At 37.3% G+C, this 21,392-nt stretch overlaps 1 protein-coding gene across 8 annotated transcripts in view; it reads right to left on the reverse strand.

Moving 5' to 3' along the window:
* LOC5570026 (optomotor-blind protein) overlaps window positions 1-2,169 on the reverse strand; it is a 425,795-nt gene extending 423,626 nt beyond the window's left edge. For 2 of the 8 annotated variants that reach the window (XM_021848474.1, XM_021848471.1), the window contains exon 1: window positions 963-2,162. The gene's annotated coding sequence lies outside the window, so the exon portion shown is untranslated. Of the gene's footprint in view, window positions 1-962 lie in introns of all 8 variants that reach the window. The other 6 variants (XM_021848472.1, XM_021848467.1, XM_021848470.1 and 3 more) reach the window with 5 other exon arrangements.
* Between the last annotated feature and the right edge of the window lie 19,223 nt (window positions 2,170-21,392).

The raw sequence follows: 21,392 nt of genomic DNA on the forward strand, positions 1-21,392 counted from the left end.
ATCTAGGGCTCATGCTTGATAAGAATTTAACTTTCAAAAATCACATTGAGGGCATTCAAGCCAAATGTAATAAATATGTAAAATGTCTTTATCCCCTTATTAATAGAAAATCAAAACTTTGTCTTAAGAACAAGCTTTTGATATTCAAACAAATTTTCAGGCCAGCCATGTTGTATGCTGTACCAATATGGACTAGCTGTTGTAATACCAGGAAGAAAGCTCTGCAGAGAATTCAAAATAAAATTTTGAAAATGATTCTGAGGCTTCCTCCCTGGTATAGTACCAATGAGTTACATAGAATATCCAATGTTGAAACATTGGAACAAATGTCAAATAAAATAATAAATAATTTCAGGCAAAAATCGTTACAATCTTCTATTGCCACGATTAATGCGTTATATGTTTAGGTTAAGTATATTTAAAGCGTTTTTTTTTCTCTTATAAGCAGGTGAAATCAACTCACTTGTAAAAAATCTGTACTGCTACGGCAAATGAAATGTTATATGTTGTTAACAAAATGTTAATAAAATCTTAAATTTGTCTTACCAAATTAGGATGATAGTGTTGTCTAATAACACAGAACACCTAGAAAAAAAAACTATTGTGAAAGTTATATTTTTTGGTTGATAAAAATCGTGACTTTAAAACATTTACCCAAAATATAGTTTGTTGAGTAAATTTATCTATGCCAATCAGGCATAATTTCAATTAAGTATCAGTTTTGCCAAATGATGTTGTGGATTTTGTTTCATGAAAATAAACCATGTATTCAAAATGAAATACCAACAGAAAAATTATATTCTTTTTTTTTGCACATTACACTCTTATAGATTAATTTACTTTCAAATCCACATTAGAACACATTGATATTGATACCATCTTGTTGATTGTAGTTTCATTCCAAAAAATTCCAAAAAAAGCAGGCCTTGGAATGAAAAAATCTTAGCGTAATATACGCATACTTCCACATTAAAAAAAATTATTTGCACAGTGTCGAATGTTTTAAAATCTAATTAATGCTTAAGATATATCACAAGCGTCATGAGATTATGTCATGACATGTCGCGACTTTAGGTAAACACTTATTAAGTTCCCGAGCTATTCAATTTCGTCATTTATTTCGATTCAATCGCATAATCGTAGGCTTTACGAGTGATATTTGTTACACAGTTGCTGTCGAATCCCTGCCAACTTATTGGTTCCGTTTCGATATTTGATATTTACTCTTTCACTACGTTTACGTCGCCGTTTACACATACACACACATATACGATGCACGTTGGTGCTGTTCTGTTTAGGGCAATTTTCATCTGCACTTAGTCCCCCGTTATCCACGAACTACCGGGCAAGGTTTCAACTTTATCTTTAATTAACTGCCACTGGATGGATGATGGGTCTGACTCCTGAATGCCGATGTGCTCGCACTTGCCGCGAAGGTTAATTAAAACTAGACGCTTGGTAAACACTGCAAATCGTGACCAAAAAACCGATCGGTATCAGAGTTTTCCACCGTCCGCGCGAGGATACAGTTTCACACTCGCACAAAATGTGTCACGACTCGCTAGGGCTAGCTTGGGCACCCACTTTGCGACCGAAATCCCAGCGAGGAATGTTTTGTTTTTCGTCGTCCTGTGAGGGTCAGAGCACGCCAAAGTCGTCCACCGAAAAAACCGAAATCCCACCAAAGTAGGCGACGCGAACGAGGAGCGAAATTGACGACGCGTCGCCGTACGAATTTCACACACAGAACTGCGATCTGGTCAACGCGCCGCTCTCGGTGTAAACGGTCCAAGTGCAAAAGATTTCCATGCAGAGTGATACGCGGGGAACAGCAGCCAGCTTATGTGTTAAAATGTGTTGCTTATGCTGTTGAGTTTTTTTTTGGTATTATTATTGATATTTGTGCGACGCGCTTGTGTCACGAGAGAAAGAGCGCAAGCAAGGCGCGTGTGAATCCACACTACACCAGTCCAGGCTTGCTATCTGCTGCCCACCGCGACGAGAAATTCTAGCGACGGCTACTGAGATATTGCCGAAACGCAGAGGAACGGCACGGAACAAGATTCTCCCCGCGAACTCACGGCTGCTTTTCATCCAAGTAAGCATCGACCGACGACATTCAACGACGATCACGACGGCGACGACTCTATACGATGACTATGCGAGGACTAGTATTGCGGGGGTAACTCTGCAACCGTGGCGAGATGACAACGGCACGATAAGTAGGCGCGAAGAGAGCGCGCATAGAAAAACTCTCCCGCAATACGACACGGACGGTGTTGATGATCCGACACGCGGTGGCAACTGGCAGCTGGTATTGGCAGAGGTGCTCCGTCCGATGGGTGACTATGTTCAATTATAGCACTCCCGCAGCATCCAAGGGCACCTTCCTAAGACACCCACCGCATGGAAAACCCACTCCCGGTGTGCGCCCAATACCAGTGCACGGGGCGGCGGCTGTCGCATCAAAGCCAGACAAACATTGAGATGACAGCAGCGCGATTACAAGCGGCGGTTCATCTCCCGTTGGTTTCCCGTTGGAGTTAAGACCAAAGGCAGCGAGCAGCCCTACAGCATTGCTTGCTCCCATCCACGGTCCTTTCGGTCACATCGCATGAAGTTATTATCTAGGAGTTTTTGCCGGGAAAACACAAAAAGGCTCCTCACTTGCCCTCCGGTGGGGATTCGGAGCAGTGTTGCCGAACTTCCATTACATTTTCTCTGTTAAAAATGTAATGTAATTTTAAAGAGAACTAATTTTAGGGAACAATCAAGCTGTCTATAGCTGAATTAAGACACCATAAGTTATGATAACAAAGGATTTGATTGGTCAGCTGATTACTCATGCTGATTTCGATTCAGATCATGTCCCTGTTACATTTCAAATATCCCATGAAGCGATTCTCAATACTATCAGCTCCACTTTCAATTATTTTCGAGCCGACTGGAATATATGGTCGGTGTTAAGTCAGAGGGGACCAAGTACAAAACATGAGAAAATTGGATTATTCTCTCATTAGATGTGAAATTACCTTACCTCCGTTACACTTTGATGAGATTTGATGAATGCTGTAAACTGCAAGAGATATGTAATACATTTTTTGCAATTTCTCATCGTAATAGGCGGATTTTCATCATGCCAATCTGTCATGAAACGGCCTACTTTCCTGCACAGAAGTATGCAGTGCGGGAATAGTCATTACCGAACTGAAACCAGTGCTGTTATGATTCATTACACAACGCTTTCTCATTACGCAACTGTTTTGAGTGTTTTGAATCATTACACAACCATTTTTCAGAAATTGTAAAATGATTGTGAATGCATTCCGATATAATTTCTGATACCCTCAAGTGGTCTTCTACGAAATTGCAAAAAATGCTGTACGTAACTCGTTGCAGAACTCGATTTTTACAGCACTCGTCGTAATTATCTTACTCGGCAAGCCTCGTAGGATAAATTTACGATTCGTGCTGTAAAAATCATTATTCTGCAACTTGTTTCGTAAACTACTATACTCTGAGTGATCAATAAAAACCGGTAAAAATGTGCAGTCAGAGTGGACCAAGTGCTTATTACCATAACATCGAAAACGATCAGCGCGCCAAGGAATGCGAAGAAATGAAAACCATTTCAAGGGATTTGTCAGATTTTTCGACATCGAATGATTCTTCTATTTATCCACCAATAGAAATTTATAAACATTACCTAATTCGATGCATTTGATTTTGATTTTTGACCATTTACCATATTTGGATGGGTGGTCAGAAATTGCAACAATTTCCGTGCAGACAGAGCGGACCAAGTGTTAAAAAGGCAATAAACTGATTAATTATTGCATTTTTTGAGTCAATTTCAGAGTCCTATAGAACCTTATGGTAGTTCTATGGTTTATGCATGGAATGTCCTAGGACCCGCTTATTGGACCAGTATATTTTGGTCGGTACTCAAGATTTTCACTTGGTCCTCCCTGGCTGAACGCATAATTGAATATTTATGGTCATCAATGCCCTGACCCTGCAATTCTTAATTTTCAAGCTATCGTAGTGCCACCCATTGCGGTATTGACTATATGGATTATTGAAGAATTTACGATACTGGTTTAGAAGGGTCTTGATAATCTGTTTATCTAAGAGATATGCACTCAGTTTGACCATGCAAGCATTTAATGATTGTTATTTTCCTAGAAATTGTTCAGTCAGAGTGAACCAACTCACTGAACGGTAGTTTTTGGTTCAGTCAGAGTGGACCAAGTACACATAGTCCATCAAAAATCGTTCAACCGGAGGTTTGAATTATGATTTTTCATGATTGTCACTTCACATTATATTGTTTGAAAGTAGTACAAAGAGGTGTAGAAATATTGAAGCAAAATTTAAACGATTTTAAAAATTACAGAGCGTTAGACTTTGAACCCATTTTTCTCAAAATATGAAAAATGTCACTTGGTCCACTCTGACTTAACGCCGACCATATATGAAACGTATATTGACTCTAATCTTGTTGTTAACATTTCATTACAAACTAAACTTGATATTGACAATGCTCTTAAAACTTTAACAAATTCCATCAATGAAGCCAGGAGCATTGACATTCCAAAATGTGAAGAAAAATCCGAATCCGTGATTATAGACGACGATTCTAAACTCTTGATCCGTCTTAGAAACGTGAGTAGAAGGCAATTTCAATGTATTCGCGATCTTGCTATGAAGATTATATGGTAGGATCTTCTTCTTATTCTTGTCATTTTCTCACTGGGCAGAGCCTGCTTCTCAGCGTAGTGTTCTTATGAGCACTTCCACAATTATAAACTAAGAGCTTTCTTTGCCAAAGTTGCCATTTTCGCATTCGTTTATCGAGTGGCAGGTTCGATGATACTCTATGCACAGTTACTCTACCGACCGGGATTCGAACCCAGACACCTTCAGCATGGCTTTGCTTTGTAGCCGCGGACTCTAACCGCCCGGCTAAGAAAGGCCCCGATCTACAGGTAGGATCTACAGAAAGAAATTAAGAAACGTTTTTCACAGTTAAGAAACAAACATTATGAAAATAAAATTTCTAAATTGTACCCTGGCTCTAAGCCTATTTGGAAATTATCTAAAATTTTGAAAAATCCTTAGAAGCCAATACCGGCATTGAAGGAGGAAAACAAATTATTAATAACTAATTGCGAAAAAGCTCAAAAACTTGCTATGCCATTTGAAAGCGCGAACAATTTTAATTTAGGACTTACTAGTCTAATTGAAAAACAAGTTACTCAGAACTTCGAAAACATTCTCAATCAAGAGAAAGTTTTCGAAAACTCCTGGGAGACTGATTTGGAAGAAGTGAGAACTATTATTAAAAAAATAATAAATATGAAAGCTCCTGGCGATGATGAAATTTTCTACATCCTCATCAAGAAACTTCCGGAAAGTAGTTTATCATTCTTCAATGTTTTCAGTTGGCATATTTTCCTGACAAATGGAAAAATACTAAGGTTGCACCAATTTCAAAACCAGACAAAAATCCTACAGAAGCTAGCTATCAGTCAATTATTTTGCTTTCCTTCATCAGTAAACTTTTTGAAAAATTCATAAATTTAAGTTCTATTACTAAAGCTCATTTTGGTGAAAATCATGAACAACTGCAACTACTGAAACAGTGCGAGTAAAGGCGCTTCATTCTAGGCTTTAGAGCCCGGATACAAGGGGACACATCTATGTACCATTCGAGGAGAAGAGCTATTCGAACCTATTGGAGTGTGTGTTAACCAAATATCGCCACTCCCAAAAAATCTCTGAACACATTCTCATTTCCCAAAATTGAAACGGTTGATACGGTTCGCAAACCTCTTCTGTCACCAAATTCAAAAATCTCGTCAATCATGTTATTCATGAGTGAATAATCTAATTACTGTTAACCCCTCTACCGGCAGCTTCATTTTTACAGCAATAAAAATATTCGAACCTCGTTAATTTTTCTATTTTTCGATATTTTTGCACCATTATTTCACAAGTAATCAAAAAACTCTACTAGCTTTTGAATATTTATCGATATTGATCCTTGGTAAACTAGATCCTGAGATATTCCGAAATTCCTTTGGGGACCGACGCGTAGCTATAACCCACGCAAATATCTCAGGCTACATATTCTTTATCGTATTCGGATATTCTCCCTTTGGAACAACGCGTGCTTTTGAATAAAACTGTCTATTGAACACAACAATGTATAGTTCTTAATAACATGAGTCCACTGGACGTGTGCCGCTTATCAACCAATCAGTAATAAAGCTGGTAGATCTTGTAGATTATGGACTGTTTTTCCGGAAACTCTTGGATGACTAAGAACTTCCCTTGCGCAAGAGTCATATTTAAATTTTTCAAACATTTTTGGGGCATGTATAAAATGGAAAATTCTTCAATATATAACAAATTAAGCTCGTTGATTTGAAGTATGGTAGGTGTACCAGTTATGGACATATTGGTTCCCTGTTTCGCCATACGTGATTACTTTGATGTCTTCAAATTTTGAGAGAATTACCATGGCCATAAATGGTACACTTTCCCTACTAAATTTTGAGAATTTCTTGAATGACCGTGATTGTCCGCAAACATTTTTGTTTAGGAAACTCTGTATAGATTTGATAGATAATACTGCATTGAATTATTGGTAGTGCGCACCGTATCAGTAATCGTCCACTATGAACATTATTACGTAGATTCTCAGACCTATACTCCAGGAGGTTCTTGGATGACTCAGAACATCTCTTAAATGTAACACAACAATACTACAACAATATCAAAGCAACATATTGTTCTGAGCTTCTTTGCATATGCAAAGATTTCAAAGGTTAATTGAACGCGCTTGTATATGACTTTATTCCAGAGTATTCTGAAGTTTATGGTAGGTATGAATAATAAAATGTAACACAAATTCATAGATTTGACACTAAGCAAGTAAACCATAAGTTTGATAACAAATAACGTTATTTTTACGTTACAAATCATTTCTCTGCAAAATTTTAATTTAATTGTGTTATCTCAATTTACGAAGTTCGTTAAAAAGAGTTACGTGAATTGAGTTAAAAATAAACTCTTAAAAATGACTTCTTAAATTGAGGTTTTAGAATACCACTTTTTTGGTTAAGAAAATAAATCTCATTAATTAATCCCACATGATAGAAAAACCTCAAAACCCGTAGTCTCCACTCACCTCAATAAGCCTGGCAACCCTGACCCTGAACGATAAGCTGTCGTGCTCGGCGTGGGAAGGATGGGGCAAAAGGGCGAGGAGCCTAACCTAACCTGGCTTGCCTGATATGGGGGAAATTATATGTGACAGCAATCTCCGTGTCGATCGAGGCGCCTTTGGCAGCCGCCGAAATCTGTATGTATTTCTACGCGCGGTGAGGACTACCATCTATGTGTGCTTTGGAAGACACTTTTTTTTTTGGGCCAGCAAACGGAGGGGAAAGAGAGCGAGATTTTTTCACCTCGCTCATTCTGGCGCTTCTCCTTCTAAATTGCTTTTATTTTAAAAACACGCCTCTACCATTAAAACACCATCATTCCCACCGTGTAGATACTTGTCACGTTGGTGGTGATGTGTTGGTGAAATCTCCCGCTACCAACACTGCTGCATTCGAAACGCACAGTATGCCATGAGAGAGCTTCAACGATATCCATCAGAACAAAGAGCCAAAGCGAGACAACAAATGGCATCTGCGAGCGAGAAGAGCTCCAAAATGGAAAATGCAACTTCAGTTTATACGGCTAACTGTGGATGCTTTCAGTTGATGCAGAAGCAGCGGATGTCATACAAAAGGAATCTGCCGTTGCATGCTTGAGGAACCTGGACTTGTGCCGAGTTCTCATTGCTTAATCTGCTTCCATAGCTGCCGGAAGCCGAGTTTAGAGCAGGGTGTCGACGCTCTTCTGTTCGCTAATGCTGTTTATGGTTCGTACGGCTACTGCGATCGGTGCGTATGTGTTAGTTCCAGGCAACGATGCACGCAAAAAGAGATCTCTAGTGCTTATGGTGACGATTGGGGGTGTAATTTGGCTTACTAAGATGGAGCAGAGCTCGGAAAAAGTGTTTTGTGTGGAAAAACTTTGATTTCAATGGATGTTGTGTTGGCATATGTTGGATTGATGGTGAATATGCTACGGTGTAGCATAAAAGTGACCACTTACTTTGAACCTGTGATGTTTGATTAATGAATATTATTTTTGCAATCGTATAAATTTATGATGAACGCGAATATACTATGACATTTTGTTAAAAATATTAGATGCCACTGTCAAAATTTGAAAATTTAACTTAGTATGAATCATCTTGTCATATGCACATAGCATTGGAATAATATGATTGGATAATATTCTTATACTATCTTAATTATCTAAATGGTTATTGGTAATAAACTGAACACTGTGCAGAATAGTTTGCTGTAAATTTTTAGGGGGCAAAGCAATACCTTAAAAAATACCTTAAAGTTTGTAATATTTTGCAATGTACAACCCTGTGTAATCCTTGAATTATTGAGCATAAACATTACCATGATGACCACACAAGTCGTAACTATTATGATTGGAAATAATGATTATTATATTGCTAATTAAAAAGATGCTAGAAAACTTTTGTGCATATATTCACAGTTGCTTTATATTCTAGTATTATATTGTTATATTTCATGAAAAAAATCGCTAAACGTATAATTTAATAAAATAAAAGTATAAGGGAACAACATAGAAAAACAATAAATGTTATTATCTTGTGCAAAAAAATCCTTGAAAATCATCCAATAAAAATACAAGGAATTCTTTTGCAACTCCTCAAACATGTCTGCATCGTATTTGCAGGTATTCCCTTATATAGTAGAGCAGTTACCTGCGATAGTAAAGGACAACTTTTTGAAAGAATCTTCAAATGCTTTTTTTTAAGAGACACTACAGAAAACTTTCAGGATGTAAAAACCTGGCGAAATGTTTTATTTTCAATTCATCGTAAAAACCTTAAATGTAATGGATTTTTCCAGATAAATATCTTAAGGAATTCTTAGACGTACTCGAAGAAAACGTTACTGTGAAAAAAATAACTCGAAATTTACAAGAATCAAATGTGAAAATCAGTTTGGTAACTGCACTAGACTTGAAACGGCAGTATAGCGCACTCGTGCCCATACCTTCTGGCACATCTTATACATAAAACCATGTTGTTTTACGCTTAGAGATACATGTTAAACTTCATTTTGGTGATTTATTTGAGTAAAAAAGCTGTGAAGAGCTAGTCCATTAAGACCACGCAGATCCTAGCGAGACTAGGATCAAAACCGATAGTCATCCACGAAAAATAAGCAATTCAGCAGGTGCTTCCATCTACTGGATTGATACCTGACTGATACACCAATCAAGAGCTGCAACTCGCTTCTGAGTTGCGTAGTGAACCACATTTTTTAAAAGTTACAACTCGATATGATTACAATGCGGAACATATGTTTGTATCAAGCACCCATATTAACCAACATGGAATATTAAAGAAGCATTATTTATCGATTTCATACAACTTGCATGGTAGTATACAGACTTACAAGCTGATGTGTTTTATTTTATACAGACATTAGTTTTTATGTGCTAAACGAAGGAACGAAAAACTTAGTCCCTAAAAAGGTCTTAGTTGATATATTTAACAAATAATTTCAGCAAGGTTTTCAGTTGACATATTTTCCTGACGAAATGCCAAAATTATAGATTTAAAAGCAGACAAAAATCCTGCAGAAGCTTCTAGCTATCGTCCAATCAGTTTGCTTTCCTTTATCAGTAAACTTTTTAAAAAGATAATTTGAATAGAATTGAAAATTCCATTTTGACCAATAAACAGCACGAATTCATACACGGATATTTGGACCACTCATCAACTGTTACATGTAATAAAATTGGTCCATTCCAACAAATCGTACACTTCAGGTTAATTATGAGAACTTCAAGTCAGAAAGACTTTCTTAAAGGGTTGGTGGGGCTCTAGGCAGCATTTTGGGACCAATATTGTTCAATATTTTCACATCTGACTTACCTGAGTAACCTCAGGTTTACGAATGACGCAGACCTCTCCGCCATAGGACGAAACCTGCAAATTATCTATAGTAGATTGCAAAAAAGTTTGGATATGTTTTCTTCATACTTGTTAAAATGGAAGATTTCTCCTAAAGCTTCCAAAACTCAACTTATAATAATTCCACATTAAAAAATGTTCTTTATTTCAAACCTTCACGTACACCCAAGAAATGAAACCGTCATGATAGACGTTTTCTACGCCTATTGATGACGAAAAAGTGTTCTTCTGTGCGACATGACGTTTTTGAGCGTCTATTGATAGGCAAGAAATCCGGTCATTGGGTCGAGCAGTTTTTACGATACAAATGTTGAAGTACAACTTGATATGCTATTTGCACCTCCTATACCAACAAGCGGATTTAGTGCTGTGGTATGGTGTACGGCTTTCATGCCCATGACCATAGATCGATTCTGGGTGTAATCGCAGCTGTATTTTTTTTTTTCATGTGCGTGCATCACCAACACATGTACAGTGGCCCAATTTCATATTCGTACAGGATAGTAATTTCACATCAAGTTAGTATAAAACTGTTAAATGATGTATTGAGTTTAAAATACTTTATCCACATTGAAGGTAATAGGTGTCATCTATTATTTGCCAATCAGAAAATGTTTCCATTTACATTCATCTTTGAATTAATGGAAAAGTACTGAATTTATGTCTAAAATTCACCCAATTCCATATTCGTACACCTACCAAAATTCAAGCGCACAACATTCAAAACAAAATTTAAAAGCTCTATTTTATTGCTAAAGTGCTTTATTATGATTTTCAGATGTATTGAAGTACATTTGGACAATTTATTAGCGGACATATATGAAATTTAGGTAAAATTATGAGAAATGCCTGATTTACAATGATTTTTGCTATAAAATCCTATAATTCGAACAATAACGTTCATTTTTATCATTGGATCCCATCTATTATTTATACTCGTGAGCTCTGATAGAAATTTAGTTGAAATGTATACAGTTTACAGAAATCATAAACAATTTTTATCCCTTTTGAGTTCAGAAAATTGTTGTGCCATAACTTCAAAACTCTTCTACAATATTATTTTTAATCAATGTAAACCAAATTTTTATTCTTAACAACAGGTAAAGGTTAATTTTGAACTTGTCTGTAAAAAGAAGTTGAACTACAAACTTCGTTTCACAATAAAGTACCCTAAACTACGCTGTACATACCTCCACATAATTGATGTTATCGCAATATTCAATTATCTTTGAAGTTATGTTCAAATTATATTCAAAATAGCATCCTATTTTGCTATTTATTGATTTTATAAGAAAAATACTCTGTTGTTTTCATCATTTTGAAAAACGTTTGTGTTGCGGTTACGGCAATAATATATATTCTATAAATCTCTTTAATAATGTTTGGTAGTAAAATGTAAGTTAAAAATAATAATTACGCAATGTTTTGATAGAACATTACCTGTGGATTATGTCTCTCCATTTAGGAGCCAAACTGAGAGAAATATACTATTTTTTTATTTTGGATTTGTTATATATGTTATATTACCTAAGACCCAAAAGTATAAATTGTCGATATCCACTCCTAGCTACTCTAAAAGTGATTATGATTTTTTGAAACTTGTTTAATATTCGCAGCAATCATTCTTAAGGAAGTGATGTTGAAAAAAATGTAAGTTATTATTCGACTTACGGTTATTTCGAATTTACGGTACCAAATATTTTAGCAAAAAACATGGGAAAAGTGATGTTTTTAAAAAAGTAAATGTAAATAAAAGTAATATGTCCGTTTATATATTTTCCAAATGTACTCTACTACATCTGAACAACACAACGAAGAACTTAAGCAATCATCTAGTCAATTGAAAATTAGTTTTGAATGTTGTATATTTCTTTCTTATTAGGTGTACGAATATGGAATTGAGTCAATTATAGACACAAACTCAATACTTTTCCATTATTCCAAAACTTTAAACAAATGAATACAGTTTGTCATTGCCAAACAATAGATGACACCTATGACCTTCGTTATTGATAAAGTATATCGGAGTCCATGCACCATTTAATAGTATTATACCAACTTGATATGAAAACAGTGCCCCGTACGAAAATGAAATTGAGTCACTGTATTAAAAATAAAACTTCCACACAAATGCCTTTTTAGTGCATGTATTGGAAGTAAGGGAAATACGCAAAAAACCGAAAGGATGCAAACCAGATTCGAACCATGATCATCGGATTCACTAGCACACTATGTATAAATTGCTCTAGTTACCACAAAAATATTTTTATTTTGCCTCCATAAGTCGGTATCGAACCATGGAACATCGACTCAAGAAGGTTGTGTAAATAAAAAAAACTCTAATATTTGGGCCACATTCATGTTTATCTTTCCTTTGCATATATCTTATTTGTTTTTGAACCTTAGATGGAGATGACGAAACCCGTTCTGAATCACATTTTTAACTTGCATCGGAATTCAAGTGCGGTCGAACAGTTTGCATAAAGTTGGTTTGTTTACATTTTGATTACCGTCCAAGTTCATAAAACCGGAAAAATACAATAATAAAAAGATCGTGACTTTTATACGAATTAGGGTGACAATGCTCCGCAAAACTCTAACATCCTGTCGAATAGCTGTTATAGTGCTCCACAATTTGCAATTGTAATGTTGTAACATTCAAATTGACTTTTGCAATGCTCTTAATTTGACTGTCGTAGTGCTCTCAAATTGATGTTGTATGCTGCTCAATGAAACCTTTCAAAGCGTTACTGACAGACAGAAAACTCTGGGATTTTTTATACATGATAAAAAAGATATAGCATAAACAAGGTGTCCTCTTTATAAAATTAATAGTCTTTCAAACATGAAAACTCGGTGGAATCTTTTGCTGGTGCTCTTAAAAGAATATAAGATCACGGTTTTAATTTCACATTGATAAAAAAAAATCGATCCAATGCAGATGAATGCTACCCAGAGTGAGTCGAAATTATTAGAAACCGTGCCCCATATATGGGATTAAATTTTACCCATTGTTTAGTATAATAGTAAAATAGTTTTCTATAGATGAATTGATCTTTTTGACTCAAGTTCAACTTCTGCAAATTGGAAAATGAGTTTTTGCATGCAATTTATATGAAGATGTATGGTACCGATCTAATGATTTGAGAACAGAACGTTCAGTGGGGAGATTGTAGTAAACCGTTTGGAGATGTCAAGAGAACATATAAACTTTTTTTTTTATCATGAAAAAATAAAAACAATATTTCATTTTGATACTACGCAACAATCCTATTTTTATTATTTTTAATTTTGACTATCTATGAATCGTGATAGGAATTAGTTGTTCAGGACAAAATTTCATGATGGAGACATTTTCAATAAAAAAGTGTTAATCATGATCAAATTATAATTTAATCAAAGTTAATCATAATCATAATTTAATTACATTTCTTCCTGACGTATTTATTTAACACAATCGCATAGCTAACTAATGATCAGCAAACAATAATAAACTAGAACACAATTCACGTTTTGCAGCTGCAATTTAAATTGGAAGTTCGTATGGATACTGTTATGCACCAACTTCATATTTTCCAATACATTTTCAAACAATGTGTGTTTATTTTTATATGCATAATAAAATGCAGATTAAAATATGGATGTTGGAATAAAAAAGGTGTTTGTTCAAAAATCTATATGGGACAGTTATGCTTTTCTAAGCAGTTCAGTTTTTGGTTATTTGGTTGAAATAAATACGTTTTCTGGCAAAAGGTAGTTACCCAAGTAACCAAAATCATTGCATTGTTTTGACTGAGAATCAGCATTTTTTGCATTACGAAAGTTTTATTGCACTCATTCGATAACTATCTAGCAATTATACATACTATTGACATCATGAATGCTCTAAAGCATGACATTAATTCGACAATATGTTGAGCATTTCGGATGAATATAGAGTTAATCTGGTGGTAGGTCATTTGGAATAAAGTCGTTTGGCGATTATTAGTTTGACATAATGAGTCCGAAACCAAGGACGTCTCAAGATGATATTCGTTTTTACGTTTCTAAATAGAAAAAAGTTGTCAAGTAATGAATTTCGTCAAAAAGTATCAGAAATTGTATTATTAATTTTCCGAATACAATTCAAGCTTATATTTTCCAACAAGTTTCTTAAGGAGTTCTTTCAAAACTATTTTTATATGTGTTACTCTAAAAATATGATACAGATTTGATGAATATGGAGTGACTTGTACAGTTAGTCGTAGAGATATTTCTAAAACCAGGAGGAATACCTGACGGAAATCCTGTAGAAATTTTCTGAGAAGTTCTAGAATAGTAATTTCCATAAAAACCTAGTTTGTCTTTGCAGCCTATAACTGCATATTTGTCACATTCCACATTTTGATCATTTCGAGATAATACCGTGAAACGTCATCAAATAATAAACACTTTCGATCAACTTCCTCAAATCTGTGAGATTGTTCTAGAAAATTCGCAAAAATACTAAGTTGTATTGTCTCATTGTTTATTGAAACCGTCACATGGATTGTAGAAGGATTTTATAATGCAAAAGAAATGATATTACTATCAGATTTATTTTCTGACTATTCAACTTTTATGTGAAATGAGCTATACAAAATTTCAGCTTCGAATAAGTATTGATGAGTTCAGGATAAGTTTTGGAAATTATAGTTTCGTTCCAAACTAACAAGAAATCCACTCTTGCACACATTGCTCTATATCCTCAAATTCTACTTTTGTCGAATGTTACAAATATGTGGTTATGGGCAGATTTGGGTCACCTTTAAATCACCACCGGAATGCTGAAAATTTTACAAAACACTTTATCTCTAGTAAGGATGCTTAAGAAGATATGTGAGACTAGATGTTAACATATTTTTTAATTTCAAATTTCCCTAATGGTACACAAACCCTATAAAATAGTGCAAGTTATCTGCAAGTAATTATACCAAGCCCTTAACACACTGAATTGACAATAAAGTGATAGCGCAGGGCTTGTAAGTTGCACACTAGTTCTAGATCAGCACTATATGTATGAATTGGTGAAATATAAGACTCCGTGTACTTGATGATTATCTGAGCTTATTTGATTGATATATCCTTTGCTGCAATGATTAGTAAAATTCTTAGTAACATAAAAAAAACTAAATGCAGAATAAGATCAAACTTGATTGTTTCAAACATCCGATTCTAGGTGCCGATGTAGCTCTTCGGTATTTACTTCAAAACAACAAATATATCGATGCTTATTTATCTGTATTCCCGCCTTGCAGTTCATTGCTACGAATCGATGCCAATTTGCATTGGGCGAAGCTCAATTAAACTCACAAACAGAAAGCCTCTCACATAAGCCCGGGTAGAGTAATAGTAGCGTTAGCGTAGAGTTCTGTCAATAACCGGCCACTGACTGTTGACGCAGGCTAGAGCTGAGGAAGAAACCCTACATCTGTTCAATACGGGCCTGTTGTTAGCAACAGAGTAGTGCTTGGACCATGGCGCGTAAGAATATAGGCTCAAGCAGGTTGGCTCGCTAAACAATGGCCGCTTTGGATAAATCCCGAGCTCGCAAATCCAGCACGGAAGCCATCGGAACAAGACCACGTTCGATTGGTGCGAACAAGACAAGCAAGTAGCCCCATCATCACCCACAGGGTGTGCACCAAACCAATACGCCATACGTTCAGGTCATTAGTTGTTCATTATTCACATGCACTAAGCAAGTCCGCCGCATGAAATGCATTCTATGGGTATGTGATATGCTTTTTATCATGGCGATGCGAAACGGTATGTTACTAGAAATTTCTAGCATTGAAAGCGAAACGAAAGAATAAAATGTTTCGGTTAACTCGGTACGAAATCCAAAAACGGACACGTTTTTCAAGAATCCTCAAAGAAAACCAAGGCAGACGAAGTTGGTGGTCTGATGGCTACCGTTTCTGCTTCATAAGCAGAAGGTCATGGGTTCAATCCCAGGCCCGTCCATTTCCTCGTACTTTGTAGTTGTATATCTCTCACTTGCTTCTGTCTTCCATTCTATCACACTCAAACTATTCGTTCATAGCAAACGCTAGAACCAGAGAAAGACCAGAAACCGTTTCCCTAACGCTACCATTCTTTCTCGCGCATGCCTTTCCTTACGCCTGATGCAGTCAGGTCTCCTATTAGACACATGGTTGGGGGGCGTAATAGGAATCTACGTTATAGGAGACCCAGGGCTTATGGGATTTCATCACTTTGGGGGTGTTGTTGAATATCTCGTATGCCAAAAGAGATAGCACAGTACTGTCTTCGGCGAAGTTTCAGTGCTAAGTACGATCTACCTTTAGGAGTTGAGGATCATCCTTTTAGTTGAGAACTTGGCCGGTAGGGGCGCTTTTTCTGATTTGCACTATATGAACCATGAGGGATAAGAATGCAAAATGTTGTATCATATGATATCTCTAGATCCTGATGTTTTGGAAGGTTGGTGTCTTCGGAAGAGTTGTTCAGTAACTCAAGGGCTGACATGCGGTGGTCATTCTGATACGGAATTACGCCACCAGACGGCGCTAGTGGACATGGAATTTTTGTTTTGCGCATAGCTCAGTAGCCTGACCACTTAGAAAGATGGCGTCTTCGGCAAAGTTGCTCAGTACCATAAGGGCTAACATTATTGGAGCCGAAAGTTTCGAAAATTTGCCACTAGGCGGCGCTAGTGAGCAAAGAATTTTTGTTTCGCGGACAGCTGAGTAGCCTGACCATTTAGAAAGATGGCGTCTTCGGCAAAGTTGCTCAGTATCACAAGGGCTAACATTATTTGATCCTAAAGTTTCGAAATTTTGCCACTAGGCGGCGCTAGTGAGCAAAGAATTTTTGTTTCGCGGATAGCTCAGTAGCCTGACCACTTAGAAAGATGGCGTCTTCGGCAAAGTTGCTCAGTATCACAAGGGCTAACATTATTTGAGCCGAAAGTTTCGGAGTTTTGCCACTAGGCGGCGCTAGTGAGCAAAGAATTTTTGTTTCGCGGATAGCTCAGTAGCCTGATCACTTAGAAAGATGGCGTCTTCGGCAAAGTTGCTCAGTATCACAAGGGCTAACATTATTTGAGCCGAAAGTTTCGAATTTTTGCCACTAGGCGACCCTAGTGAGCAAAGAATTTTTTTTTCGCGGATAGCTCAGTAGCCTGACCACTTAGAAAGATGGCGTTTTCGGCAAAGTTGCTCAGTATCACAAGGGCTAACATTATTTGAGCCGAAAGTTTCGGAATTTTGCCACTAGGCGGCGCTAGTGAGCAAAGAATTTTTGTTTTGCGGATTGCTCAGTAGCCTGATCATTTAGAAAAAAAAGTTGTCTAGTACCACAAGCACTAACATTATTTGAGCCGAGAGTTTCTAGATACAGTAATGTCCCGCTTTTGTCAGCTCCATGTTGCATTTAGGGTTGACTAAAACGGGAAAAAGCTAAAATCGGGAAAAAAAATTCGACTACTTTTTATATTTATTCTTATCCATAGACTTCGCTTAATGTTTTTGTTGATGTTTACAGAGTTTTTTTTATTTTTGTATGAACCGTAATAACAAAGACAAATTAAAGACCTTCATGTCCCTTGAAAATGCCCAAAATTTTATGGCTCATAAGGTAATCTAGAATGCCGTGAAAAGTGTACTGCGATGTGTCAAACTTGGGTACCTTTTGCACTACCGAGGGACCAAATGCAGTACTAGAAGTGGTACCCAATCTGAGCCCGAGTGTGACGGACCTGGTAATAATATACAAGATCCCTAACGTAACTGTATTCTGTGACAACTGTGATACAAAGTGAATTCATACTTTGGATGATCGTATAGACGTGGCCAATGTCACACCTGACTTTTTACAATATGGTTGTACCTAATATTTCCACATTAAAATAATGTTTTTTTTTGAAGGTTGACAAAATCGGGTCAAAAGGGTGTTAAAATCGGGGGTAGACAAAATCGGGTCTAAAAAAGTGCTAAAATCGGGGGTAGATAAAATCGGGGGTAGACAAAATCGGGGGCAGACAAAATCGGGTCATTACTGTATTATATATACGAAGAAATCGGGAGAGAAAGTTTTTTTATAGAATTGTATTATCGTTATGAAAAAGAAGGTTTATATTATAAAAATATTCAAACAAGAGTGTTGTGTAACTGAAGAGATAAGGCCAGTCCTAGTTATCTCATTAAGATTATTAGCGAATTGATTTCCCAATTTATAAGTTATGACTGACATTCTGACCTAACTTCATTTCTATCCAATCCATATCTTGGAAAATATGGAGTTCATACAATGACAAAATAAAAATAAGAATACATATTTTTTCTTTGGTTCATATAAATAGCTAACGATCACACATTTAAGTAGTAAACGGATCCTCGCTCTTTCTCATATCAAAAAATTGATCAAAAATTCTCCCAATCCGTCGAAAATACTAGAAAATTAGCCACACTTTCATCCAAATGTAAAATATAATGTATGTATTTTTCTCTAGGCACTTTTACTTAAACGTGACAATGCCAGAAAAATCGATAGCCCTTGTCATACTGAACAACTTTGGTCAGGCTACTGAGCAATCCACAAAACAAAAAATATTTGCTCACTAGCGCCGCCTAGTGGCAACATTTCGAAACTTTCGGCTCAAATAGTGTTAGTCCTTGTGATACTAAGTGGTCAGGCTACTGAGCAATGCGCAAAACAAAAATTCTTTGCTCACTAGCGCCGCCTAGTGGCAAAATTTCGAAACCTTCGGCTCAAATAATGTTAGCCCTTGTGGTACTGACCAACTTTGCCGAAGACGCCATCTTTCTAAGTGGTCAGGCTACTGAGCTATGCGCGAAACAAAAATTCTTTGCTAACTAGCGCCGCCTAGTGGCAAAATTTCGAAACTTTCGGCTCAAATAGTGTTAGTCCTTGTGATACTAAGTGGTCAGGCTACTGAGCAATGCGCAAAACAAAAATTCTTTGCTCACTAGCGCCGCCTAGTGGCAAAATTTCGAAACCTTCGGCTCAAATAATGTTAGTCCTTGTGATACTGAGCAACTTTGCCGAAGACGCCATCTTTCTAAGTGATCAGGCTACTGAGCTATCCGCGAAACAAAAATTATTTTCTCACTAACGCCGCCTAGTGGCAAAATTTTGAAACTTTAGGCTCAAATAATGTTAGCCCTTGTGGTACTGAGCAACTTTGCCGAAGACGCCATCTTTCTAAGTGGTCAGGCTACTGAGCTATCCGCGAAACAAAAATTCTTTGCTAACTAGCGCCGCCTAGTGGCAAAATTTCGAAACTTTCGGCTCAAATAGTGTTAGTCCTTGTGATACTGAGCAACTTTGCCGAAGACGCCATCTTTCTAAGTGATCAGGCTACTGAGCAATGCTCAAAACAAAAATTCTTTGCTCACTAGCACCGCCTAGTGGCAAAATTTCGAAACCTTCGGCTCAAATTATGTTAGTCCTTGTGATACTGAGCAACTTTGCCGAAGACGCCATCTTTCTAAGTGATCAGGCTACTGAGCTATCCGCGAAACAAAAATTATTTTCTCACTAGCGCCGCCTAGTGGCAAAATTTTGAAACTTAAGGCTCAAATAATGTTAGCCCTTGTGGTACTGAGCAACTTTGCCGAAGACGCCATCTTTCTAAGTGGTCAGGCTACTGAGCTATCCGCGAAACAAAAATTCTTTGCTCACTAGCGCCGCCTAGTGGCAAAATTTCGAAACCTTCGGCTCAAATAGTGTTAGTCCTTGTGATACTGAGCAACTTTGCCGAAGACGCCATCTTTCTAAGTGATCAGGCTACTGAGCTATCCGCGAAACAAAAATTATTTTCTCACTAGCGCCGCCTAGTGGCAAAATTTTGAAACTTAAGGCTCAAATAATGTTAGCCCTTGTAGTACTGAGCAACTTTGCCGAAGACGCCATCTCTCTAAGTGGTCAGGCTACTGAGCTATCCGCGAAACAAAAATTCTTTGCTCACTAGCGCCGCCTAGTGGCAAAATTTCGAAACCTTCGGCTCAAATAGTGTTAGTCCTTGTGATACTGAGCAACTTTGCCGAAGACGCCATCTTTCTAAGTGGTCAGGCTACTGAGCAATGCGCAAAACAAAAATTCCATGTCCACTAGCGCCGCCTGGTGGCGTAATTCCGTATCAGAATGACCACCGCATGTCAGCCCTTGAGCTACTGAACAACTCTTCCGAAGACACCAACCTTCCAAAACATCAGGATCTAGAGATATCATATGATACAATATTTTGCATTCTTATCCCTCATGGTTCATATAGTGCAAATCAGAAAAAGCGCCCCTACCGGCCAAGTTCTCAACTAAAAGGATGATCCTCAACTCCTAAAGGTAGATCGTACTTAGCACTGAAACTTCGCCGAAGACAGTACTGTGCTATCTCTTTTGGCATACGAGATATTCAACAACACCCCTAAAGTGATAAAATCCCATAAGCCCTGGGTCTCCTATAACGTTCTGGTGTGTCTTATAGGAGTGAGCGTAATAGGAGTGCGTTTAATAGGAGACCCGACTGTACATAGGCAGTCTGCTAACTACAAAAGCAAACCTCTCTGCCATGCCTTTCCCCCAATTCATACACTCCACATGAACTGGCGTAGATGCAGTCGGACTCCACGGTCTACAGTGGGCTAGTATAAGTGCAACATCATTTCCTCCCCCTTTCCCACATTGGTCTGCATTCTGACGTGGCAGGCGACATTATAGCCTAAAAATAGAAGATCACCAGCACTTATACACTGAGGGTGTCTGTTAGTCCCAAACAGTCATTCGGTTGGTTCCTTGTTTAAGTGCAGCTGATCTGGCGATACTGGAGTAGCATCCACGGGCGGCCAATCAAGCTCAAGCTCAAGCTTAATCCTCAAAGAAAACCAAGGGCTTCCAAAACATTTTTTTATAAATTTGCTAAGCATTTCCTACGTTTTTGATGAAGATTCCTCAAATCCTCGAAGATCCCCTTGAGAACATTCGAAAACGCCTTGAGAATTTTTGGAAAATCGCTGAAAGATATTTTTAAATCCCCTGTGATGACTTTTGAAACTTTAAAGAAACTTTATAACCTTAATAACCAAGAAATTTCTAAGAGTCACGAATCCCATAGGTGACTATTCATACGACGTACGGCGAGAGGTTTTTCTCTCAGATACTCCTGAAAACGCCTCAAAGGCCACTGGTTATTTATGAGATCCACCGAGGAACCACTGACAAGCCCCTTGGGATCCGAATAAAACGCTCTGGAAAGCCCCAAGAAACTCTGGATACCCTCCAGGATTTCCTTAGAATCTCC

Source organism: Aedes aegypti, chromosome 3 (genome assembly GCF_002204515.2).
Source record: "Aedes aegypti strain LVP_AGWG chromosome 3, AaegL5.0 Primary Assembly, whole genome shotgun sequence".
Taxonomy (NCBI): Eukaryota; Metazoa; Arthropoda; class Insecta; order Diptera; family Culicidae; genus Aedes; species Aedes aegypti.